Source organism: Rattus rattus, chromosome 2, assembly GCF_011064425.1.
Source record: "Rattus rattus isolate New Zealand chromosome 2, Rrattus_CSIRO_v1, whole genome shotgun sequence".
NCBI classification, from domain to species: Eukaryota; Metazoa; Chordata; class Mammalia; order Rodentia; family Muridae; genus Rattus; species Rattus rattus.
Genome location: NC_046155.1, coordinates 68,246,158 through 68,270,656, shown reverse-complemented (window position 1 = coordinate 68,270,656; position 24,499 = coordinate 68,246,158). Strand labels below are relative to the sequence as shown.

At 45.7% G+C, this 24,499-nt stretch overlaps 1 long non-coding RNA gene across 1 annotated transcript; it reads left to right on the top strand.

The window, feature by feature from the left end:
* LOC116893876 lies at positions 1-13,721 on the top strand. The gene is made up of 2 exons (XR_004387008.1): positions 1-265; positions 13,156-13,721. It is a non-coding gene; the product is annotated as an uncharacterized LOC116893876 (long non-coding RNA).
* Positions 13,722-24,499: the final 10,778 nt, after the last annotated feature.

Genomic DNA, 24,499 nt, shown 5'->3' with positions numbered 1-24,499 from the left:
GTGTTAATGTTTAATTTAGATTGCTGCCCCATTGATTCCACTGCGGCTCAAGCAAACGAGAGTTAGCCAGATTCATGGTTTTACCACAGCACGGTCCAGTCGTTCTGAGTGTACAAGAATGACCGCATCAGGGATGTGCGCCTAATTAAGCACTTAGTCGATAACCTGCTCCCTCTGGGCTGAGGCATTTGCCTCATCCACTGAAGGAACGAGATCAAGCTGGGCAGTGAGCGTGGGTAATCCATGCAAGAAGAACTCCTTTAAGGTGAGGCCGGGTTGAGTGGCATTCAGTATTTACAGCAGTGAGAACGTGCGGTCCCTCCTCAGATGACTCCAATGTTCCTTGTAAACGCAAGGTGAGGGCAGAGCCAAATGTACCGGAGATGTGGGGGGTGGGGAACTCGGCAGGGTGAGCATCTTTGCCCCCCCACCCCCCCCCCCCCCCCCCCGAGCAGCTGGGATACTAGGGATCAGGCTCTGTCTTCCGTATGCACGGGACTCACTGCAGTATGGTTTTTAGGAAGTAATTTGATGTGTCTAATTGTTTTGGGTGAGATAAGATCTCTCTGTTTTATCTCTAGGCACAAGACACCTTATTGACTGCGCTGTCTTACGGGGTGGCCCATAATAGCATTGTTAGGGGGGATGTCAGTGAAGGCACTGGAGGGTGGAGAAACAAGAAATCAAATTTCTCACATGACAAAAGCTTGAATCTCTTCTGGGCTTTTGCTTCCACCGAATATGGTGAACGTTCTTTTCAGGCTGATTTCATCAGCCACCAAAATGTGTCTGTTCAGCCAAGCTGACCAGTAGCTATGCATTCTAACAAATTCCCTACCCATCCCTCTCCTGAGAAGCCTGGACACTGCATACCGCCCCCACTCCCCAACGCTGTACCAGCCTCTTCCCAGAAAAATCATTTTTGTGTGGCAACCCCTGCGCCTAAGACTTTGTGTGGCATTTTTTTTTTCATTCAGCCATCTGCTTGTGTAGAGACATCCACGAGTCTTCTTCCTTGGCTGGCATAATTAAGAGATTTCTCTCCTCTCCAGTGTGGTGTTACATTTACAACAATTTACATTCAAGTTACTTTATTCGCTCGCTTGCTCGCTCTCTTTCCTTTCTCTCTCTCTCTCTCTCTCTCTCTCTCTCTCTCTCTCTCTCTCTCTCTCTCTCTCTCTCCTTGCCCTTGCCCTCAAGGAATTGTGGGAATTCAAGTTAATAGGCTTTTAATGGTTCTGTGATAACTGTGATTATAAACTGTGAATCCGATCAGGGGAGCGTCCAAGTTCAGCAGGATCTCAGGCAAAGACACCACTGCTGCTTTTGATTCTCAGTGGAGATTAGTTTTGTGTTCAGACACCACTATGCTTAGGAGAAGAGGGGGTGGCGGTGGGGGGAGGCAGGAGAGGGGAAAAAAATTAAAGGCGCCTCATTTGCTTTGCGATTGCTTTGATAACAATTTTAAAGCCTTTACACATTCTCTTTTTGATATGTTAGTGGTATTTAGAAACACATCCTGTTGCTAAAAATTAAATTTCAAAAGTCTACATGATTGTATATCCCGCTTCCTTTTGGAGGAGAAGATGCTGGGTTTATTTAAAACACATGCGGCATGTTGGACACACACTGCCTTCAACCTTTCGCTGCCAAATATTTAGAAATAAAATTTTACTGTGTTCTCTGAACATATAATTACCGCTTTGAGGCTAGTTAATGAAAATATACATTTCTTTGAAACATGTTGGTCCTACTAAATGAGTCTGTCCTTGCGGTCCGTGGATGAATCGATTGTGAGCCTCCTTGAAAAAAAAGAGGCGTTGATCATTGCTGCCAGATGCCTCAAGGAAGCCTGCCAAGCTGGGGCTAGAAACACAGCCTTAAGATAGTACGCACGTCATCACACCACCAACCAATTAGGGCCTCGGAGCAAATTAGCTCTCGTTCTCATTGGCCAGAGCAGCTGTGACTTTTGCCTGGACAACCCAGGGAATGTTCCAGCGAGTATCTCCTTTGGCCAGTTATTGCTGATATCTGGAAAGGCCACAAATGGTCAGCTCTCTGTTTAAAAAATAAAATAAAATAAAAATGTCTTGCTAAAGCACTTCAGCTCACTTTCCAGGAAAATCCCTATGGCCATCCTAGAGATCAGGCTGCTGTGAGGGGAAATAATCCTCCTGTTTGGACTAGCTCCAAATGGCAAAGTCTCTAGAGAGATGGGCTTGCTCTCAGAAAGGGGTGTTCTGACTATAGCCTCTCCCTAGGGAACTCGGGATGAAAGCTGAGTCATGAGACAAAGATGCATGGCACCAACAGTGTCAGTCATCAGGGGCTCGAGGTGGGGGACAAGGGGGCTGGGAACACTCAAGGATGACCTCTGGCCTCCACATGTATGCACACACACATATGCAAGTGCAACATCCACATGTATGCACACACACATATGCATGTGCAACATCATCTGTGCACGCACACACACACACACACACACACACACATATACATACAATATATATACATACAAAAGAGGTGGGAACCAAATTCACCTCAGTGTTCATAGGGGTGCTTAGGACTGGAGAGATGGTTCAATGGATAATAGTGCTTGCTTGGGGTCATATGCATATGAACTTGAGTTTGAATCCCTAGCACCCACACACACACACAAATGCTGGTCATACATGTCTGAAAGCCCAGCTTTGGAGGGGTTGTATATAGGTAGATCCCCTGGGGCTAGCCTGGTTGAAAACATGAGCTTCTGGTTCAATGAGAGACCCTGTCTGAAAGAAACAAGGAAGAGAGGGATATAGGTAGATGTACGATGTCTTCCTACACATGTGGAAACCTGTGAGTCTCTCTCTCTCTCTCTCTCTCTCTCTCTCTCTCTCTCTCTCTCTCTCCACACACACACACACACACACACACACACACACACACACACACACACACACACACACGATACTTGGACAAGCAGTGGAAAGGGCCAACTCCTAGAAGACAGGCTCATTTGTAATGAGCAACGAACACTACGCCCGGGAGCCTCATCTCTCAAGGTTGGTGCTTGGCATGTATGTATCTCAGAGCCACTCAGTGTTTAGTGGTGCTGCCAGCCCTGGTACCAGAGCTAAGAATTAAGGACAACTGTTGACATCAAAGAGTGATGTGTTAGCAACAGTCCTCCAAAGCTGTCAGAACACCATAGTGAATGGTCCAGCAGTTCTGCCTCCACAAATGTACCCTAAGTAAACAGTCGTGCGCTTGCACAGACTTCTCCCTACACTCATTATAGTATTTGCTATGGGGTGGGGATGAGCATAAGTTAAATGCAACGGAAAGCAGGGAAGTCAGTCCCGAAGGGTATGAAAGAATGGTACAGAAAAATGTACTTCAAGAGAAAGGTAAATACTTATATGAAGTGGTCTTTTTAAAACAACTATATGCACAGGCTAACAGAAATTACATAAACATTTTATAATTGTTCCTTTTTCCTGCATTGAGTTTTTTTCAAATTTCTATAATTAATATTAATATTGTCATTTGTGGTCGGAAGCAAAATTTAAGGTTTTTTTTTTTTTTTTTAAGAAAGCAGAGCAAAGCCTGTAAGGTATAACTAATGCCTTGCAGTCACTTAAGAGCCAGGCAAGAATGGGACCAAGCTATAATGGGTGTCAGATCAGTGGTAGGGCTATCGCTGATGATACGTGAGGTGTTAAAGAGCCTCTGATCTCAAGGGCTCACAGCCTGAGGGATGGGTCCACATTTTCATGGAACTATTGTCATTCACTCTTGTGATCTGCACAGCAGTTCTCCCATCAGCCCCTTCGGGGCCACTTTAATTAAGCTTTGCACTATGGAAAGTGAAATTGCATAAAATGTCCTGTCTGCGGAGGCTTGATACTTGGCCCAGCACCTAACTTGGAAGAGGGAAGCCTTGGATTCTAACAGTGGAGAATAACAGAGCTGGGTTCCAGGAAAATTCCTGATAAGATCTCTAACCAGGAAGCCCAGACCTGCCAGATTCTTTTCATGTGTTCCCCTGAACACAACTGTGAAACTCCAAATTTTCATTTTCAGGCACCAGACCCCTAAAAAGGCAGATGGTACCAACTCAAGATATGTGTGTATACATCTCCCCTCCTGAGCTCTGAAAAGCCCAGAGATCTTTACTCTTTGAGTGTCCAGGAGTGATTATTATGTAAATAGGCCACCTGGATGATTCCTCCTTAAAGGGGAGGTGCCAGGGACCAGATCTGAATTTAAGAAGGGAATTGTAGAGCTGGAGAGATGAGTGCTCTTCCAGAGGTCCTGAGTTCAAATCTCAGCAACCACATGGTGGCTCACAACCAATCTGTAATGGGATCCGATGCCTTTTCCGGTATGTTTGAAGACAGTGTACTCATATGCATTGAATAAATAAATAAATAAATAAATAAATAAATAAATAAATAAATAAATAAATAAATGAAGGTAATCGTGGGAGTTAGAAGCAGAGGGCTTCAAAGCTGTAGAGAGGGACCCAAGGCTACAGAGACCACACCTGAGATCATCTTCCTCGTCCTTCCGGCAATAATCCCCACCGTCATTCTGCATTGTCTGGGTGGAGGTACCTGTACTCCCACTCCAACCCATCAGAGCATCATATTGTTCTGGGAAGAATGCAGGGCCTAGAACGAGCACATGAATCAAACCTGGATTTGAGCAGAGTGAGAACCCCTGTTCTCACCGACAGATTTTAATAAGAATTCACAGACTGGTGCTTCTGCTGCCTTCCCACCTGCGAGCCAATGAAGTTTCCTCGTCAAAAGAGAGTGAGGATTCAAAGGGAACTGGGAAAGAAAGGTGAGGCCTCGCTGACGATAAGTAGAGGGAGTCCTGGGGGTACAGGGGCCCCCTCCAGCGTCACAAAGCCCTAATAGGGGCCTGACTGAAGCCATCTAAGCTTAGGGACACTTGTTTCTCCTCCAATGTGACTTCCCCACCATTGTGTCTGTCCACCATTGCTGAGCACAGATCAGCTCTCAGCCACCCTTGTTGTTGCCTCTCCAGGGCTGGGTGGTGGATCTCAGTCCACAGGGACGATGTGTCCAAAAACCTGAGCTCCTGTGGGAGTGAGCAAGAGGCTTGGGGTTCCAGCTCCTTGGCCCCATTGGGAACCTCTACATATCTGAGTCTAACCCTAGCCTGCATACTCTGACTTGAACTTGATTCAATATACCTGGGGCCTCCGTGGCATCTCCTCTTTCCCATTATTTGGGTTTTTCTTCCAGCTGGCACAGATAGGCTCAAATCTCCTCCCCCTCCTTGTCTGGAGACATTTCCCTGGTGTTCACAGCCTATGCTCATTCTTTTACTGTCAGGCCCCACTGAACCCTTTGGCGTGTGAGACCCGTGTGCAGTGACAGGTTCTTCAGTTCAGAGTTCCAGTAACAAGCCAAAGATTAAGCTTTGTTGAACCAGAGTGAAGAGTGAAGTGACATTCACACATCTTTGTGAGCATACTGTAATCGGCCCTATACAAGGTCATCCTGGAAAGCCAAGGACAATCCAAATACCTCCCGGCTCTCCTCAGTGATGGACAGGAGCAATGGTGCAAATAATGAAGCCAAATGGTGAGAAATCCAAAAGCCATTTGTATTTGGCCTTAAGAGAAGTTTCTGTGCTTGTTCTGAGCATGGGTGAACCTCCCTGGAAGATCAGTGTGCATACGCTGGGAGAGGGCTGAGCAAAGCCCCAGATGCAGGCTGAACTCTGGGAGACATCTCTCAGTCAGCAGCAAGGGCAGCAGATGAAGAGGGCAGTTTTGAAGTTGTAATGGCAATATGGCAGGGTCTAGATTGGATTGAGATGGGAAGACCAACCCTCAAAGTGGGTGGCACCATTCCCTAGGTCCAGGTCCTAGTCTGAATCAAAAGGAGAAAGCGCACTAAGCACTAGTGTTCACCTGTTTCCTCACTGTGGACACAATGTGACTAGCTGCCTTCTTCGCCTTCTGTCATTCCTTCCCTGGTGATGAAATCTGTCCTCAAACTATTCCTCGGAGCAATTCCCCCCTATTGTTGGCTATTTTGTTGCAGCAATTAGAAAAGTAACCAATGCATGGGTGGTTCTCCACCACCAGCACCACCTTTCCCTAGTCTTTCTCATCCTCCTTGCTCCTGGTTGTAAGACTGAACCCTGCAAATACTGGGGCCCAGGATCCTCTGCCTTTTGGTTTCTAAATAGACTTGAAACCTGGGAGAGAAGAGGCAAAGTGAGAGAAAGGCTAGGATATTTTTTCTCTACTTCCTGTTTGCTACGATACCATTTTTCTAGCTGTCTCTGTTTTCCTTTACTTCTTCCCTAGTTCTGGTTTTCACTCCGCTCTTGGGCCACTATTCCCTCTCTGTCCTTTAGTCCCAAGAATGGTGACAGAGCCTTACCATGCCCATGGTCTCCTAACCTGCCCATAGCTCTCCGAATCATCGCTCTGTGAGAACATTTTCATGAAGCCATTTGGTCAAACTCTGTATTCTCCGTCTGCAGCTCCACAGACAGAGTAGGTCTGCAACAGGGGCTGGAGATGTGGGAGTGATGGACAGGTACCTAGGGGCACTGCTCACAGGACAGCCCCTCACTAGCCACCTCTTACCAAAGCAATAGCCTACCTTTGTTGAGTGACCAGCCTGCCTGAATAGCCATACAGGGGCAGTGAAGTTCACCCACCTTGCTCGCAAGCCAGTATTGACCTTGCTGACCAACTCAGTGCCTCCGTGTGGTCATCCGGGATGACACAGCTCTGCAGACAACTTCAATAGGAAACAGTTTCCAGTTTGCAAAGGAGAAACACCTTCAAGGGCCTCCTCTTCCATGCTGTTCCCTCAAGACTGGAACTGGGAATTTATCAGCTGCTCCTTTGGTTGATCAGTAGCTCAGTTGTTTTTTGACCCTTAGCCTAGTTTCCGGAATCATGATTCAGGTTCTTCTTGCTCTGCCTGACTCCTACAGGGTCACAGCCTTAGCTGTGCTTTCAGCATGGTCTGATTTTATTCCCTCTGTTGATGGACAAATAAGGTCATTTTTAATTTTTTTTTTTTTTTTTTTTGGTTCTTTTTTCTTCGGAGCTGAGGACCAAACCCAGGGCCTTGCGCTTGCTAGGCAGGCGCTCTACCACTGAGCTAAATCCCCAACCTCATGTTTTGTTTTTTAATACAAGGTCTCACGTATGTATCCCAAGTTGGCCTTCAGTTTACTAGGTTGCTGAGAGTGACCCTGAACTCCCGCTCCCACCTCCTAAATACTAGGATTACAGGCATGTGTCAACTAGCTAAACCTGTCATTTCTGGTAGTTCTTAAACCTAGTTATTGTCTAGAATTTTCTATTCCTTTCTTACCATCATCTCTCCAGTTCCACATAACAAAGACATAGGTCAATCTCATGCAACCTGCCTCCCCAACTCCCCAAGTCCTGCCATATCTTGGAAGTCACCTGTTAGTCAGCTCAATGACTAACATGCATCCCTGGGTCCACACTGCCTCCCATTCAAGTCACTATTCACCCCGTGGTCTCTGCTGATGCTTCCATATCTCTTCAGTGGCCTCAGTGACACTGAGTAGTAGACACAGTCCTTAATGTAGAGCATGGCCCATGTCACCTCACACCGTCAACCCTTGTACTCTTTGCTTCTTCCCCTCACCATGCTGTCTGCCACCACACAGCTGCTGCACAGTTCTCTGCTGGTCCCCAAAGCCCGCAGCACTCCCAAAGCTCCACTCCCAGTCATCCCTCAGATACCACAGATCAATTCTACTCCTCTGGACTAGGTCAGGTCCCCAGGTAAGTAGAAAAACTAGACCTCCCTGTAGGACACCCATCATAGTTTGTAAGGAGACACGCACCCTCACCCCCAACCCCAGACAGCGATTTCTGTAAAGCAAGGGCCATCCTTGGATTGGTGGCCACCATCACATCTCAGTGGCATGGTGTATGGCAGCTTCTCAGTAGTTCTGAGTGAGTAATGCATTGTCCGTTGATAAAATGCCGGTGAGGCCCTTTAGTCAGCTACTCTGGAAGCTGGGGGGAAAGACCACAGGTCTAGCTTGGGTCATACAGTGAGTTCAAGTGACTTAGGAAGACCTTGTCTCAGGGTTAGAAAAGAAGAGAAGTGGAGCCAGGTCCCTGACACAGTGGTAGAAGATCTGCCTAACTAGTGCGAGGTCCTGGGTCCCAACACCAGCACGAGTAAAAACAGATACCTCAGAGAAAACTCGTGTAAGCTAGCCATGCTATTTTCTCCTCGCTCCTTAAGAAAGTTCTCCAAACCGGGAGTTCTCAAAGATGTAGGCCAGTGGTTCTCAGCCTCCCTAATGCTTTGACCCTTTAATACACTTCTCACGTTGTGGTGTCCCCCAACCGTAAAATTGTTCTCATTGCTACTTCATAACTGTTGTTTTGCTACTGTTATGAGTCATAATATACATATCTATGAAAAGGTCTTTCAACCCCCAAAGGGGTTGAGACTCACAGGTTGAGAACTGCTGTTGTAGACCCACAAGAACTAAGTGAAGCAAGAGAAACAACAGCCATATGGCAAAGAGCAGTGGCTACATAAACCACAGGAGGTGTGTGGTGGGGGTTGAGGGGGCAGCCCAGAAGGGTCAAGGAGCGAATGACAATCTACTACAGGGTGGCTAAGCACAGCTTCTACCTCTCTGCAGGAGAGCCAAAGACAGTGGGGAGAGAGTTCTCAAAGCTACCTCTGGGCAAGCATACTGCTTCTGTATGGGGAAGATGAGGCCTAGTACTTTGGCAGGCCAACGCTGATGACTGCATATTGGCATGCACACTTGGAAGAACCAAGCTCTGGGCAGAACACTTTTCAGTCAACATATGTGCCTTGAGAGCCACACTCAACCCAGGGTCAGAGAAAGAATAAAAACACAGAACGAAGGTGATTTGAGACCATTGGGGGAAGTTCAAATTATGGAATCTATGTTGGGCTCTACTACGTCTGTTTCAGAGTCTGACTGTGGTGATAACATTGTCTAAACCTAAGTGAATGTCATTGTTCTTCAATGGCCATGCAGAAGTGTTCAGGATGGAGGCATGGTGATATGTGCTACTTTCAAATGCTCAACAAACGGGCTTTAGTAGATATGGGAGAGAGTGTATTCATAGACAGTGGGCTGGCTAGTTTTCTGCCAACACAAGCTCAGGTCATCTGGAGAGAGGGAACCCTAATAGAGAAAATGCCTCTGGGCAAGCCTGTTGGGCATGGGTTTTGTTTTGTTTCAATTAATGGTTGATGTGGGAGGACCCAGCCCATTGTGAGCAGATTGACCCTTGGGCAGGTGGTCCTAGTGTATATAAGGAAGAAGACTAAGCAAACAGTAAGTGGCATTCCTCCGTGGTTTCTTCTTCAGCTCCTGCCTTGATCTCCCTTGATATGGGCCGTAAGCTGTAAAATGAAGTAAACCTCTTCTTCCTCTTAGCTGCTCTGGGTCAGTGTTTATCACAGCAACTGAAAGCAAACTAGGACAGACAGAAATCTGTCTGTCAGATGGAAAGAAACAAGCAGAAAAAGGAAAGGAAAACAGAGAGGGTGCACCTACCACGATGGTCACAGTAAAATGATCACGTGTGTGGTTTTCAGGTACCCATTATTCTTGCCCTAGGGTTTTTCTTGTAGATTGGTTATATCACAAAATAAAACCAGAAACAGGAGTTCTGTAAGGTTCCTCAGCAGAGACACAGAGAACTAAAAATAAGAGCTGGAGGGGCAGGGGCGTGTGGCTTGATGGATGGGGTGTGACTTGGAGAATGGGGGTGTGGCTCCGAGGCAGAACGAGAGTTCTTGCAGTGTGCCTGCGAAGTTCAGTCTTTAGTACTGCCTAAAGAGAACAGAAAATCAAGAAAGATATTTCCTTGCAGTATTCTAAATAAAGTGATTTGTTCACTCGGAGTTCTATTCTCAGCTGTACAGTCTCCAAAATAGTAAGTAAATACATTTAACATAATTGAGACATCAAAATACTCATTTCCAGTAATCTTTTCTTAAGAAAGCCTTTGAATGTGTTTTAAGCAACAAAAAAGTGATGTGGTGAACGACATCCAAAAGAAAGGAAGTCTTGGACTCCTGAGATGACTCAGTGGTTAAGAGTACCTGTCACTCTTGCAGAGGACTCAGGTCCAGCCCCCAGGACCCACATGCTGATTGGCAACTATATGTAACTCCAGTTCTAGAGGACCTAATGCCCTCTTCTGACCCCCATGGACACCGGGTGTTCATGTAGTATACGTACATATATACAGGCAAAAAAAATACACATAAAATAAAATAAATGTAAAAGAACAAATTTAGGGGGACACCTGGTAGAACAGAGAAGAGGCTGCCAGCCATACAGGGGAGCACCCACTGAAGCAGTAAGGGTGCATGACAGAATTCTGGGAGGGAGGTGGAGGAAACAAGACAATTCGAGAAGAGGAAAAGAGAAGCACCTTGTCCGGTTGACCTGAACTTGTTATTCTTAAACATGTAGCTAAATCTTGAGAGGCAAAAGAACGATGATACCCAGTGCCATCACATGAAAACTGATGCTGGAAAACTCCATCAAAACAGGGGATGGTTAAGAAAAGCACACACCTCAGCTGGAACCGGTATTTTTTGTTATCATAATAAACCATGTTTGGTACCAATGGTGGGTTGGGATTGGGCTGTGGGTAAAAGAAAAGATGTTGGCCAGAGTCACGTTCTTGCCTGACTAATATACCATGTCTAGATGTCAAGAGATAATATTTTAAAAAAAACTGTACAGATAAATCAAGAAATATCTTGCTTGGGAGTGGTCCTTGGGAGGCAGAGGCAGGCAGATCTCTGTGAGTTCAAGGCCAGCCTGGTCTACCAAGTAAGTTCCAGGACAGCCAGGGCCACACAGAGAAGCCCTGCTCAACACCCTCCCCCCACCAAAGGAAAAAAATGTGTGCTCAAAAGAAGGGAAAGCAGGCATCTATGTCAATGTGAGCATTTTCACAGGAGTCACAGAGTCCAAGTGTCAACTGGCAAGCAAATGGGTCCCCAAAATATGGTACATCTGCATGATGGAGTAATATTGAGCCTCATAAAGGGATGGGGGACAGAAGAGGGGTCAGTAAAAGGCTGTGCAAGCATGGGCACCTACATGAAAAGCTGAGCACAGCAGTATATGTCTCTAACCCCGGTGCTAGTCAAGGGGAGATGGGTGGACCCTGGGAATTCATCAGGTTAGCTAAAATAGCAAGCTCCAGGTTCAGTGGATCTTTATCTCAGAAAATAAAGCCGAGAGTAACTAAGGTATTGGCCTCTGGTACACATACAGAGAGAGAGAGAGAGAGAGAGAGAGAGAGAGAGAGAGAGAGAGAGAGAGAGAGAGAGAAACACCTAAGTGAAATAAACCAGTCATCAGAGGACATAGAGTGTCGAGTTCCACTTGCCATGGGTCTCTGGTGTAGCCAAATCCAGAGAGACAGAAAGCAGAATTGGGAGTGGGATAGGGGAGCCGGGGAATTCATGTTTCGTGGGCAGAATTTTGGCTTGGGAAGATGAGAAAGTTCTAGAAATGGATGACAGCAGATCATTTCATGACGTTATGGATGTACTTAATGCTGCTAAATTATCCACTAAAAATGACTAAGATGGCTTGAATGGCTTTTAAAAACAGGATGACATTTAAAAGCTGTGAGAGCAACTGGCGGGAGAAACACAGTGTCTGTGCTTCTGTACGAGTTCCCCCTTTATATTAGCAGGACCTCTCAATTCAGCCAGAGCTCCCCATTTAAGCTAGTCTAGTAAGGACCTGGGATTGCAGGTGAGCCGCCATGCTGCCTGGCATTTCCCTGTGTGGTTAGGATGGGGGAGTGGGGGTGGGTGGTTGTGAACCCTCTGATCCTTAGACTTACAGAGCAAGCACTTTATTCACTGACCATTTCCAGCCCTATTTTACTTTTCATTTTATTTTATTTGTTGTTGGTTTTTGTTGTTGATGTTGTTGTTTTTGTTTTTTGTTTTTATTTTTGTTCTTTTGAGACAGGGCTCTTTCTACATAACCTTGTCTATCCTAGAACTCACTCTGTAGACCAGGCTGGCCTCAAACTCAGAGATCTGCCTGCCTCTTTCCTCCCCAGTGCTAGGTTTAAAGCCATGTGCCCCCACACCTGGCTATTTTACTTTTTAAAATACTGTGTTGGAGCTGGGAGAGGGGTCAGTGGATAGGAGTGCTTGCTACACAAGCACCTGAGCCTGAGCCTGAGCCTGAGTTCAGATCCCAGCACACACGTAAAGTCAGCTATAATGGTGCGTGCCTGCAGCACCAGGGGCCTTGGAAGCAAAGTCAAAAGAATGGCTGGGGCTTGTCAGCTGCAGGCCTAACTCTGGATCAAACAGAGGGATAAAATGGAGGATGAGAGAGTAGAACTCCTGGTATTCTCTTCTAGCTCTTGCACACATGTATACACGGGCATATATAGCATGTACGCATGCACGTGTGTGTGTGTGTGTGTGTCACACACACACCAGAGTAGCACTAACATTTACACAGCACTTGCTACGTGCCCACCATGCTCTAAATGCATTACGTATGTGCTCATTTATTCGTTAACACCATGAGCAGAGTTGTCCCTGTGCTTAGTCATCCTGTATTGCCACAGGTCACACAAATAAATGACTGCATTGAAAGTAAACAATATAAGCCAGGCAGTGGCGGTACACGCCTTTAATCCTAGCAAGGGGGTGGGATGGGGGTAAGGAACAGGAGAATCATTGAGTTTGAGGCCAGCCTGGTCTACAAAGTGAGTTCTAGGACAGTCAGGACTATCCAAAGAAACCCTGTCTCAAAAAAACAGACAGGTGAAATTTTTAAAAAATCATAATAAAAAATAAAAAGAAAGTAAAAAGAAGGCAAACAATTGACTTAAAAATGGGCTGCACTAAGCATCTTTGTGCGCATGCTCTATCTGCGTGAGGCCATCACCTCATGTAAAGATAAAGTCTGACATTCACTTCATCGTTCCAGCATGAAAGCTAACACTCTAACACATCATGGACTTGAAGCTCAGGAGAAAATATGTTTTCTACATATGCCTAATTTTAGCAGGTCCTCTGGTTTTTCTAGCCCGCCCTGATATCTCCTCTCTTTTCCCCTGTGCAGTGACCCATAGAACCGGACTTGCAGACTGCGGGTGAGGACGCGGGTGAGGACGTTCTTTAGAGAAATCTCGGTCTGCAGCTGAGAAGACACATTGAAATCGCAGCCTTGTAGTGCAGATCCTGGCTTTAAATCACATTGCACCCCCTACTGGAACACGCAGTGCTGTAAACCTCAGATGTCAGAAGCATTTCTGAAAATCTAGAATTATATTTCGTTATCGGCGGGAGAGCAGACCTTTTGACTCGTGGAAAATGCCCAACACTGAGTTACTTGAGGGACTGCTCTGTAAAACAAAGTCTCTTTAGAAGCCAAACTTAATCATGCAGTTAAATTAGCACACTGTATGACTGTTTATAAAAATAAAATGATTAAGCCCGAATACGCCAACCAAAGTGATAAAAATGTAAATGAGGAGGAACACGGGAATCAATACACATTATCAGTTGCTAAATCACTATTTAAAAACGGGATTCAAGCAGACAACTGGAAAATGACAGGAAGCATAAGCACGCGGGGTAATAAACAGAACAGAACCCGACATTAATTAAAGAACTCACCCAGTGAAATGTGATCGTGTTTATATCCAAAGTAATAACCATTGTCACAGCTTAATTACAGCCTGAACGTCAAGGCACCAAGTATTCCTGTTTAGGCTTTTTGACGTTTTAAAGGACACTTGAACAAAAATTCTTCATTTTTTACAATGAAGTATTCCAAGCAACAATTTTTTGAATATGTAGCAACATTTGTTATTGTACAACTGACAGGGATTTTATTTTAAATTACAGCTACAGTGTCTACTATTCTAGATGAAAGTACTTTAGAATAGAAGCCTAAGTACATTACATTTTAATTTCTTGAAACCTATTACGCCATTTCACTTATTTTATGGGTATTTTGTTTGAAATTGATTTTATTTTTATATGTCAACTAAATTAGATGTCAACTAAATTAACTGGAGCATAAAATATGCTAGGGAGATATATTTACAAACATACACAGCAAAATAGTGCTCAGATTGCAAGATTCTGACTTAACTCACAGGCATGAAAGACCTCGCAGTGGTGACCAAATCCGTCCACAGACCTCTCTGTATTTACATGAAAGCAATATCTGTCTGTATTTGCTTTGTCTGAGGCACTTGGTTACAATGACACAAGGCGACTGAGACGTCTTCCATTTCATTAGTGTATGCATACATACATGTGTTCACGTGCACAGTGAACATGTGTGTGTATGTCTGTGTGTATGATATGTGGTGTGTACGGTGTATTTGTGTGTGTGTATGCGTGTGTATATGTGTGTGTGTGTGTGTGTGTGTGCTGTGTGTGGAGAGGTATGTGTGTAGAATATGGCGTGTGTGTGAGGGGGTAGTATGGTGTATATGTGTGGTGTGTGTGTAATATGTAATGTGAGGTTAGGGTGTGTGTGTGTGTGTGTGTGTGTGTGCTTGCACGCGCGCGTGCGCGCACCACAAGACAACCTCAGGAATCATTCTGCCTTCTGTTTTGTTTTTGAGGCATGGACTCTCATTGAATGTGATACTCAGCAAGTAATCTAAGCTGACTGGCCAGCGAGCCCCAAGGATTCACCTGTCTCCTTTGTGCTAGGATTACAAGATCACCACCATGTTTGTTTACACACACACACACACACACACACACACACACACACACACACACACACACACGAGTTCTGGGATCAACTCCGGTTTTGTACTTTCAAAATAAATAAATACTTTAGGCCACGGTGGCAGTGTACACCTTTAATTCCAGCCCTTGGGAGGCAGAGACAGTTCGTTTTCTGTAAGTTCAAGGCAAGCCTGGGCTACATAGAGAAACCCTGTCTCAAACAAACAATAATAAAGCCCTTTACCGTCTGAGCTATCTCTCTGACACCTCCATTCTCATTTTCGTTCACTGCTCATGTGACTCCTTTTGAAATCTGTTGCTTGGGAGAGCTGGGATTGCTCCACTCTGTCAGTGAGTAGGAGGGCTTGCCCCAGTAGCACCCCTGCCTCTCCTCCCACACAGACCAGACTCCCAACTACTATACTCCTCACCTTCCTTTCACAACGGGGCTGGTATATCCCCTGCCTCCTTCTACCTGCTTAAAGGTTCCAAAGCCATGGGGCTGGAGAGATGGCTCAGAGGTTAAGAGCACTGTCTGCTCTTCCAGAGGTCCTGAGTTCAATTCCCAGCAACCACATGGTGGCTCACAACCATCTATAATCAGGTCTGATGCCCTCTTCTGGCCTGCAGGCATACATGCAGGTAGAAAGCTGTATGATGTATACATAATAAATAAATGTTTAAAAAAAAAAAAAAAAGGTTCCAAAGCCATAATGAGTGGTGTCCCCAAATGGTAGCCTGCCACTGCCTCACCCTGAGCCTGCTCAGGCCCCCTGCTTTATGCACCTCATTCTGACCAGGCATCCTTACTGCTCATTTTTCCACACTTCAGATCCAATGGATACCCCAAACCCTAGTCATATGACGCTCCTCTCCTCTCCCCATCCTTTTATGCCCCTCTGGTCTTGAGAAGGATTGTGTCAAGCCAGGGCTGCTCCACTGGTTGGGCTAGCCTCATCTACCATGGCCATGAGGACCCTTGCTGGAAGCTTCTCACACAGAGGACATGGGTTTCTTAACCCTGCCACAGAGGTCTTTGCTGGCCTTCCTCTGCCTACCTGTCCACTCCCTCACAGCCTACTCTGCTACTTGCATTCCAGCCTCACTTGTGGCCCTTTGCCCAGGGATGCCCCATTCAGCTTCTGGGACTTTGCTGAATACCCCACGCCCCAGGCCTAGAATTCTCACTGTGTCCTCCTTCCTACCCCTGGTTGCATAACAACCTCCTTCCGACTGGGTCTTAGTCAGAGATCCTTAGTTAAAAGTTTTCTAGATAGTCTCACTGCCCTTTGGGTTTCCGATGCACATGCTGGTCCCAGAACCCAGTCTAAATGCACATTGGAAATATAAAATGATGGCCCAAAGGCCACTTGCCTGGGGTCCTACTCTTGCTCACGGGGAACCCAGAGGTAAAGATGGATTACCTCACCTGTAGTTCCAGAAATCCTTACTTCACAGCTGAAGTCTGCTTCCAGACCCTGTCTCTCGGGACACTTGGTGTATATCCCTGCGATGGTTGCTAATCTTGGTTGTCAACTTGACTATATCTGGAATCAACTAAAAGCAGCTGGGCATGCCTATAAGGGATTTTCTTAACTGGATCTTTTGAGGAGAGAAGACTCACCCTAAACCTGGGCCACAGTTATGGTGGCGGCCCACATAAAAGGACATGGAGGAAGGAAGCTTTTGCCTTTTGCTAGCAGGCCCTAGGTCTTACTGACAAGCTCATCCATCCTGATGCTGACGAATTCCTTCATTAGAACCTACTTTTGGGGGTTCCGACATAGGCCTTGTGAACTGAACAATCACAGACTCTCACTCTTTCTGTTGGGAGGCAGCCATTGCTAGGTTAGCTGGACCACAGCCTGTGAGTCACTGAATAAACGGCCTTTTAATATACAGATTCATTCTATCCATTCTGATCCACTGAAGAACAATCGCCTACCTAGGGAGCAGCCCAGGGAGAATAAATGAGCTATATTAGTCAGTAGTTCCTCAGGAGTGGCTGTTACGAAGATGTATTTATCAAGGGGGGGGAAGTTAGTTTTTTAAGAACCTACACAATCTAAGGGAGCTCTGATAGTAGACATATGCTGTGTGAACCTCTGTGTAAAAGCTTCCTTAAGACTCGTGTTAGTTTCACAAAGCTTGTGTATCTGAAAAATAAGCTTTTTTGGTTTTTGGATATCAGGATTATCTCCCAGGGTGTGGTCAGGTAGAGTGAGGCGCATAGGCTGCCTTCTAACAGTATCCTCTGGGCTGCTGTGAATCAAAGTTCAAAGAAGAGTTGACACTTCGCATCGACAAAGGTGAAACTATGACTGTTCTGGGGCTGTGGCAAAGGCTCAGCAGATAAGAGAGCTGGGTCCTAGGACCCCCACAGGGGGGTCAGGGGGGGCTCGCAACCACTTATAACTAACTCCAACCGCAGGGAATCCCACAGCCTTTTTAGCTTCTGTAGACCACACACGTACACTAGATAGATAGATAGATAGATAGATAGATAGATAGATAGATAGATAGATAGATAGAGGGACATATCAATGACTAAATGACTAAATATGTTGTCCAAACTCATTAATAAACACAATGAATGGGATCAGTGAAGGAATATGAAACCCTGGACTCATCCCATACTGAAGACACATGATCCAGAATCATCGGCCTAGTCTCATAAGACTAAGGAATATGCTCTTAGGACAACAGATTCCCCCCACCCCTCACGATCTGCTCATGTTGAGGGTTCTTCAATAAATGTGCCCCCATCTCTAATGAAATCTTGTTCCTCTGAGGAAGCAAGTCAGCGTTCTGTTTCACTTACAAAGAGAAAGTGTTCTGCCTAAACTTGGCAATTTACAAAAAGGGAAAGCAAGGGGCTGGTGAAAGAGCTCAGGGGTTAAGAACACTGGCTGCTCTTCTAGAGGACCCAGTTTCAACTCCCAGTGCTCACGTGGCAACTCGTAACTGTTTATAACGCTAATCCCAGGGATCCAACACCCTCTTCCAGTCTCCATATATGAAACTGTAGGGTACATTCATACCTGCAGGCAAAACACCTATACAGAAAATAAAAATAAATGCATCTTTAAGAAGAAAGAGAATTGTAAAAGAATAAGAATTATCTTATTACTGAGCTAGAAAGAACACTGAGGTACAGAACCTAACTATCTGACTCCTGCCAGGACCCCTTTGCTGTGTGTACTAGATACCTAGGTGACTCCCCTGTCCCCTGTGGCCACTCCCACCTCCAACGTCACTGTTATTGCCCCACCCCCAGCCTGTTGGTCTCTCCCCAAGCCCCTCGCCCATCAGCCTTCCTAGCCAAATTGCTGTGCTCATCATACCTTGTACCTTCCCTCTGTCAGTAACTGCTTTTCTGCCTCTTGTGCCTGGATACCCACTACTGCCCTTATCCAGGACCTTGAACCCGAGCACGGACCTCAGATGTTAGGAGCCATGTCTTCCACCCAGAGCTACATGCAGGATGGAAGAAATCATTGACATGAATTCAATTCATCATACCTCATGGCGCTAGTCAACCCCAACCCTTCTCTCAAAGCTGCTCAGGCTCAGGGCTGTCTTTAGACACAGATTTTCTAGGGCAACCCAAGACTCACTGACGACAGTGATTGACAGAACAGAAAAGCACGTCAGGAAGAAATGCATCTGGGAGGACAGAATCAACGCAATTGAGGGAGAAGAACCACCTTTCCGTAGTCTCCTAGAGGAGGAAGGAAGGTGAGGACACGGGCTTGGATGGCCCATGTGAGGATAATTGAGGAAGCAGGTGAGGGTGACTGGGTGCATGATTGGGACTGTTTTCTGTCTTCTCTCCTGAAGTTTGCATTTGGAATGTTTTTGTGATGAAAAGATTTTAAGATGAAGGAGAAGTAAGGGAAGCTGAAATGCAGACCAAGAGGCTGTCAGGCAGAGGTATGGGAGAAGGCCTCCAGTGTGGGTTTCTCTTCCGTTGGGCTCCCTGGCTTTCTGGGGCAGCACTCCCGCCCTCCAAACGCTCCACCGATACCACTGACAGATGCAGACTTCCATGTTTGGTGTTGCTACCTCAGACACTGCCTCAGGCTGCTCCATATCCTAGAACATTACCAAAGGGGAACCAAAGCCTTCGGGTTGGAGACTGTACCTCCCGTCGATCTAGCTGGTAACCTCCCCTTACAATAAGGCAAAGAATATCCCCCTCATGTCCCTTAAGTCACACTGAGCAGGGCCTTGGCCTCCTTAAAGAAGAGTATGTTCAGGTCATGGACCCATCTTGGTAGAAATTTCTCTACTCTGGATACAGTCCTGGAGAGTGTAGAGCAGTTTAGACCGACAGACACCTAGAATAGTTACATTCTAAATGACGCCTTAGGGAGTCCTCCCCGATTTTGGGTGACTTTCCTTTAAGTCACAGTGACAGACGGAAAAATCTAATACGCTTTTTGCAGCCAAGTGTCCACACAAAGCCCAGCTCTCTCCTGAAAGGGAAAAAGAGGCAGTTTATTCTGTGTCCAATATGAGTGAACATGTCCCAGCAATGGGGATTCAGGCTGCCCTAATAACATGTCCCTGTGTGGAACCCGTTACCTGAACTCCTATTATCACAGAATGAATGACGTTAATCAAGGCATCTGCAGAAAATAATGGTGACAGCATGGACTAATCAGGTCACACAAAGCAGGGAAAACCAATGTAGGTTTCCATGCTGTCATGTGATAATCTTAATTTTTTTAGTTAGTAGAAGCTAGTAGACTGTTGATATGTTCCAAAAGCTTTACCTGACTGTCAAAAGGACTTTAGGTCAGACATAGAGCTGGGCAATGGTTGGCTGCTCAAGGGACTAAAGATAAACCAAGATAATTGGGCTCTGGAACTGCAACATTTCAGCTACTCACAAGCAAGAAAACTGTAACCAGGCAGCCATGTGAAATCTTCAGCAGAGATGTGCCCCTCCTCCCAAGGAACATCCCACAAAATCTACAGAATACCATGTTGATTGAATACTCAAATACTCAGGTCTTCCTGGAACATTTTATCACACATTTGGCTCAACAAGCTAATAGACAGCCAAGCCTGAGACAGCCCTAGGAAAGAACAAAAGTCAGTCTCTCTCTCTATCTGTGTGTGTGTGTGTGTGTGTGTGTGTGTGTGTGTGTCTGTGTGTGTCTGTTGTCTGTGTCTGTCTGTGTCTGTGTCTCTGTGTGTCTGTATCTGTGTGTGTGTCTGTGTCTGTGTGTCTGTGTCTGTGTCTCTGTGTGTCTGTGTCTGTGTGGGTGTGTGTGTCTGTGTCTGTGTGTGTGTCTGTGTGTGTGTGTGTGTGTGTGTGTGTGTGTGTGTGAGTTTAGTATGTATCTTACCTACCTCCCGTTAAAGGGAGGCCATTTGTAATGTAGATGAGGTCAGTGCCCCTCTCCCAGTGTTGACAGACAAGGGGAAGATTCCAGGGAGAAATGCCACATCGACGAATGAATATAAATGATGTTTTTCCACTCCGTGCTTGGAAAATGCCTTTTGTAGGAGAATCTCAAAGCACTCCAGGAAGCAAGGCTTTGACAGACACTTTCAGCCAGGGTCACTGTGAACGGTCCGAGCTTCTGGAGTCACTTGTGATGAGAAAGAATAACCATCCAAGACTTTAAAATGCAATCTTGCCTTCTGGGTAGTAAACAAACGTGTGCAGATGGATAATGGCATCTGTGGATTCTGGCTCCATTTCCTGGAGAGAGAAAAATGTAAATAAATATGTAAGAAACTGTCATATGTGGATAACACCCACAGTTTAGGCAGCGGCTGCCATCCTGCATGGCGTTCATAAGCAATGGGTCTTGTCAGTGGGGTCCTCAGACTGTATGACCCTGAGAAGAGAAACCACATCTCTTCAGTGCCTGAGGGAAGGTAATCAGATGATGTTATGATACAGCTAGAGAGGGAGCCCAGGCTGTGGTCATTCCGTTGCTCTGCTCCCCTGCCCTGTTAGATGCCTCCTTGTAAATATCTAACAGCTAAAGGATTCAGTCAGGTCTGGAAAGCCTCACCCTTAACTGGGAAGGAGGGGAAGTGGGAAGGGTGTCACAGCATGGTTGACTGGCACACTCATCCGGTCGTTCACTGGGCAATTTTTTTCTTGTTCATCTATGTGCTGTGTAAATAACTGCTTTTGGGCTTCAGCCACCGATACGCTTGGAGAGCAGATGTTAGTGACTTTGAAACCATTCCCAGGATTCGTTTTGCGTATTGATCAGGCTTGGAGGCTAAAATTCAAATACTCTAAGAACACTCCTCTGTAGTAAGAATTCTGGAATTTTGGTTTCTTTAAAAAAAACACAGAAATATTATGTTTTCATTTTAATCCCAGTGTAGGGATATGGGGCTGCTTGATACTGTCTGCGGCAGCTGACTGTGATTTGCCTTGTGCTCTAGCAGAGGCACGGCTTTGCCAGCTGCCTGATTTCTGCGATTGTGTGACGTTTGGAATTCTGAGAACTTTTCAGAGGTCCCTGAGAAGTGTTGGTTGTTGCTCGTTCGGTGGGGTTGGTTAGTAAAGTCATGCACAAAGAAGAAACAAGAAGAAAGAAACCAGATTCAGGGATCTCTATCTCTCTCTCTCCCCCTTGATCCTTCTTTCTTTCCTATCCAGTGCTAGGGGTGAAACTTGGTGGGGGAACAAAGAACCCATAAAGTGGCAAAGACCAGCTACAAGCAAAGAAACAAGAAAGAAATTACATTTAGAGTTCTCTTTCTCTCTGAAGGGCAGGAGCGCTTGCTGTTCAAGCCTAAGGACCAGTGTTCAAACCCCAAGCATGCAGAGCTAGCTGGGTGTGGCTGCATATACCTGAAGCTCCAGCCATGCTGGGGACAGGGGAAGAAGGACCACTGAGTTTATTAGATGCCAGCCTAACCCCAGATTCACTGGGAGACTCTGTCTCAAGAGAATAAGGCAGAGAATGACAACAGGACACCCAATGTCCTCCTCTGGGCTTCACATGTATACACAATCATTCTCCACCCCACCCCTGAGAGACAGAGGCAGAAAAAGAGACAGAGACAGGCAGAGACATACACAGAGAGAGACAAAGACAGAGACAGAGACAGACACACATACACACACACACAGAGAGAGAGAGAGAGAGAGAGAGAGAGAGAGAGAGAGAGAGAGAGAGAACAGAGAAAAAGAGAGTGAGCTAGTGGAGACAGCTTGCCCTTACAAACATTTGTCTGTATTCTGAAAGCCCATGCTGAGAGCTTGCCGGAAAAAAAAGAATCCAAGTTCATGGAAGTCTAGGAAACAAACTCCTTCCAATGCGGGGGATTAGGGGGAGGAGGTTTCCGAATGCTCTGCTTAAGTGTTATTAATTTCAGAAGACAAATTAAATAATTATCAGTTCATAAATAAGGCATCAGGCAGTTGTGACCAAAGCCATCTTGCCATTACATCAGTGACTTGTGCATCCAGTCTTTTATTGTGCTTCAAATTTGTCTACTCTTGTCAAATTAAAGTGTGAAGCAAAGTATACCTCATTAACTTGCTAATTGTTCTTGACTTAAAGATAGCATTTAATTGCATTTAAAATAGTCTTTCCAAAGCCAGGCATGATGATGATGCATTCCTATAAATCCAGTACATGGCAGGCAGATGCAAGGGGATCAGGAATTCAAGGTAATCCTTGGCTATCTAGAAAGTTTGAGGCCAGTCTGGGCTATACGATACCATGTCTTTAAAATCCCAAATCAATAGAATAATCTTTACAAAAACATTAGCTTATAAACTTTTAAAATCATCCGTCATTAAACATTTGTGGTATGTGCATATGTGTGTGTGTGTGTGTGTGTGCGTGTGTGTGTGTGTGTGTGTGTACTATATTTATGCGTGTATGTACACATGAGAATGTGAGTCTATGCATGCATGCAGAGGACAAAGGAGAATGGTGGGTGCCCGGTTCTGCCATTTTCTGCCTTATTCCTTTGAGACAAGCTCTTTCATCAAATCCTGAGCTAGCTTGGTGGCCACTGAGCCCTTGATCCTCCCTCCTGTCTTTGCCCTCCACAACACTGTGGTTCCAATTGAGCACATGCCCAGTCTGACTTTTTATGGAGGTGCTGAGCCCGGAACCTAGGTCCTCATGTTCACATACCAGGTGACCCATCTCTCCAGGCCCAGTTGTTTATTTTCAAATGATTTTAGATGGCTGACCCATTTGATCTGTCTTAAAGATAATTAGATGGCCCCAGACCTTACTGTATCAGTCTGCACTTTCTGTTGTAGCCGCAAACCACACGAAGTTTTCAACTGAGGCTTGGCTGCCTTTGTTTCCATATCCTTTGGAAGCCAGCGGCCCTTCTCATGGATCAGTCACACGGGACCGAGGACTAAATTAGTCGCTTGTTTCACATGCAATGTGTTTTGTCATACATCAAGAAGAAAGGCTGCCAGACTGTTGTCATAGAACAAACTTAAAACCAGGATGAGTAACAGGAGGGGGGAAAAGACCTGCTGGCTGGCTAGCTGGCTCTGAAGAGAGGCTCTCGCAAGCAGATATGAGGTAAGCAGGTGGGTTGACAGCTGACAAGGAGATTAACCTAGGTGACCTGAATTGGTCAACTAATAGTATCAAAGGACACATTAAAGTATGAATAATTTTTCCCAACGCTGACAGTGTAACAGAGGGGTACATGGACCGGCTGCCTCCTCGACTGAGTGAATCCTCTTCCCTTAGCATCCAGACTACCTAAGCCAGAACTGCTCTGTGGTGAGAACACCCACTGTCACTAAGGATGCAGTTTGAGCTCTTTTTTTTTTTCCACTTATGCAAGTGTATGTGATATGTGCCTGTTCGCACACATGTGGATGCATGTATGAATGTACATGTGCACATGTGTGCCTACATGTGGATGGTCCCAAGCAACAATCATGTGTCTTCCGTGATTGCTCTTTACCTCACACACCGGCTCAGGGTCTCTTGCTGCACTGGGAGTTTGACATCTTGCCTACTCTCACTAGGTAGCTTACTCGAAGGATTCCGTCTCTTCTTATGCAGTGGGATTACAGGCAAAGTAGCTCAGCTGCCTGGCTTTTATGTGGGCTCTGTGTCTCTAAACTCAGGTCCTCACACTTGGGTAGCAAGTACTTCACTCACTCAGAAAGCCCCCCAGTCAGACCGAGCTTTAATAAGCCGTGGACTTATTTTGAGTAACATAGTCAGAGAACATTGCAAGGATTTCCAAATGTCTGGCTTCAGAAGTGGTCCCTTGGTAGGCTGAAATTCTTTTGAAAACCAATCGTTGCTTGAGCATCCCCTTTATCTTGACTGGACAGGTGAAGTCTGTTGGGGAAACGTTCTCTACGTAGCTTCCTAATGACAACTACTCGTTATCGCCGACTAAAGGAGAAAACGTGGAACATTCTGGGGCAAGAAAGGGGAAACCCACTTTCAAGCTAGACAACTCTCATTAGTGGTTTGTCACTGAGGACCTGTGACCTCTGTGTGGAATATGAGCTGCTTCAAGGTCATTCTTTACCCCGTTACACACCTGCAAAGAAGGTCCCTGAGAAGCCTGGTTTTGTCATTGAGTTTAATCTTGCCATCTGACAGCCTTCACTTGTGACAAGCAGTATAGTGGTCACTGAATATCAATGTCCTGCCTTGAAGAAAGCCTTGTTCTTCCCTACCTCAGGAATGCAACAGCTGGTCCTGTGATCTTGGTTGTTGTTGCTA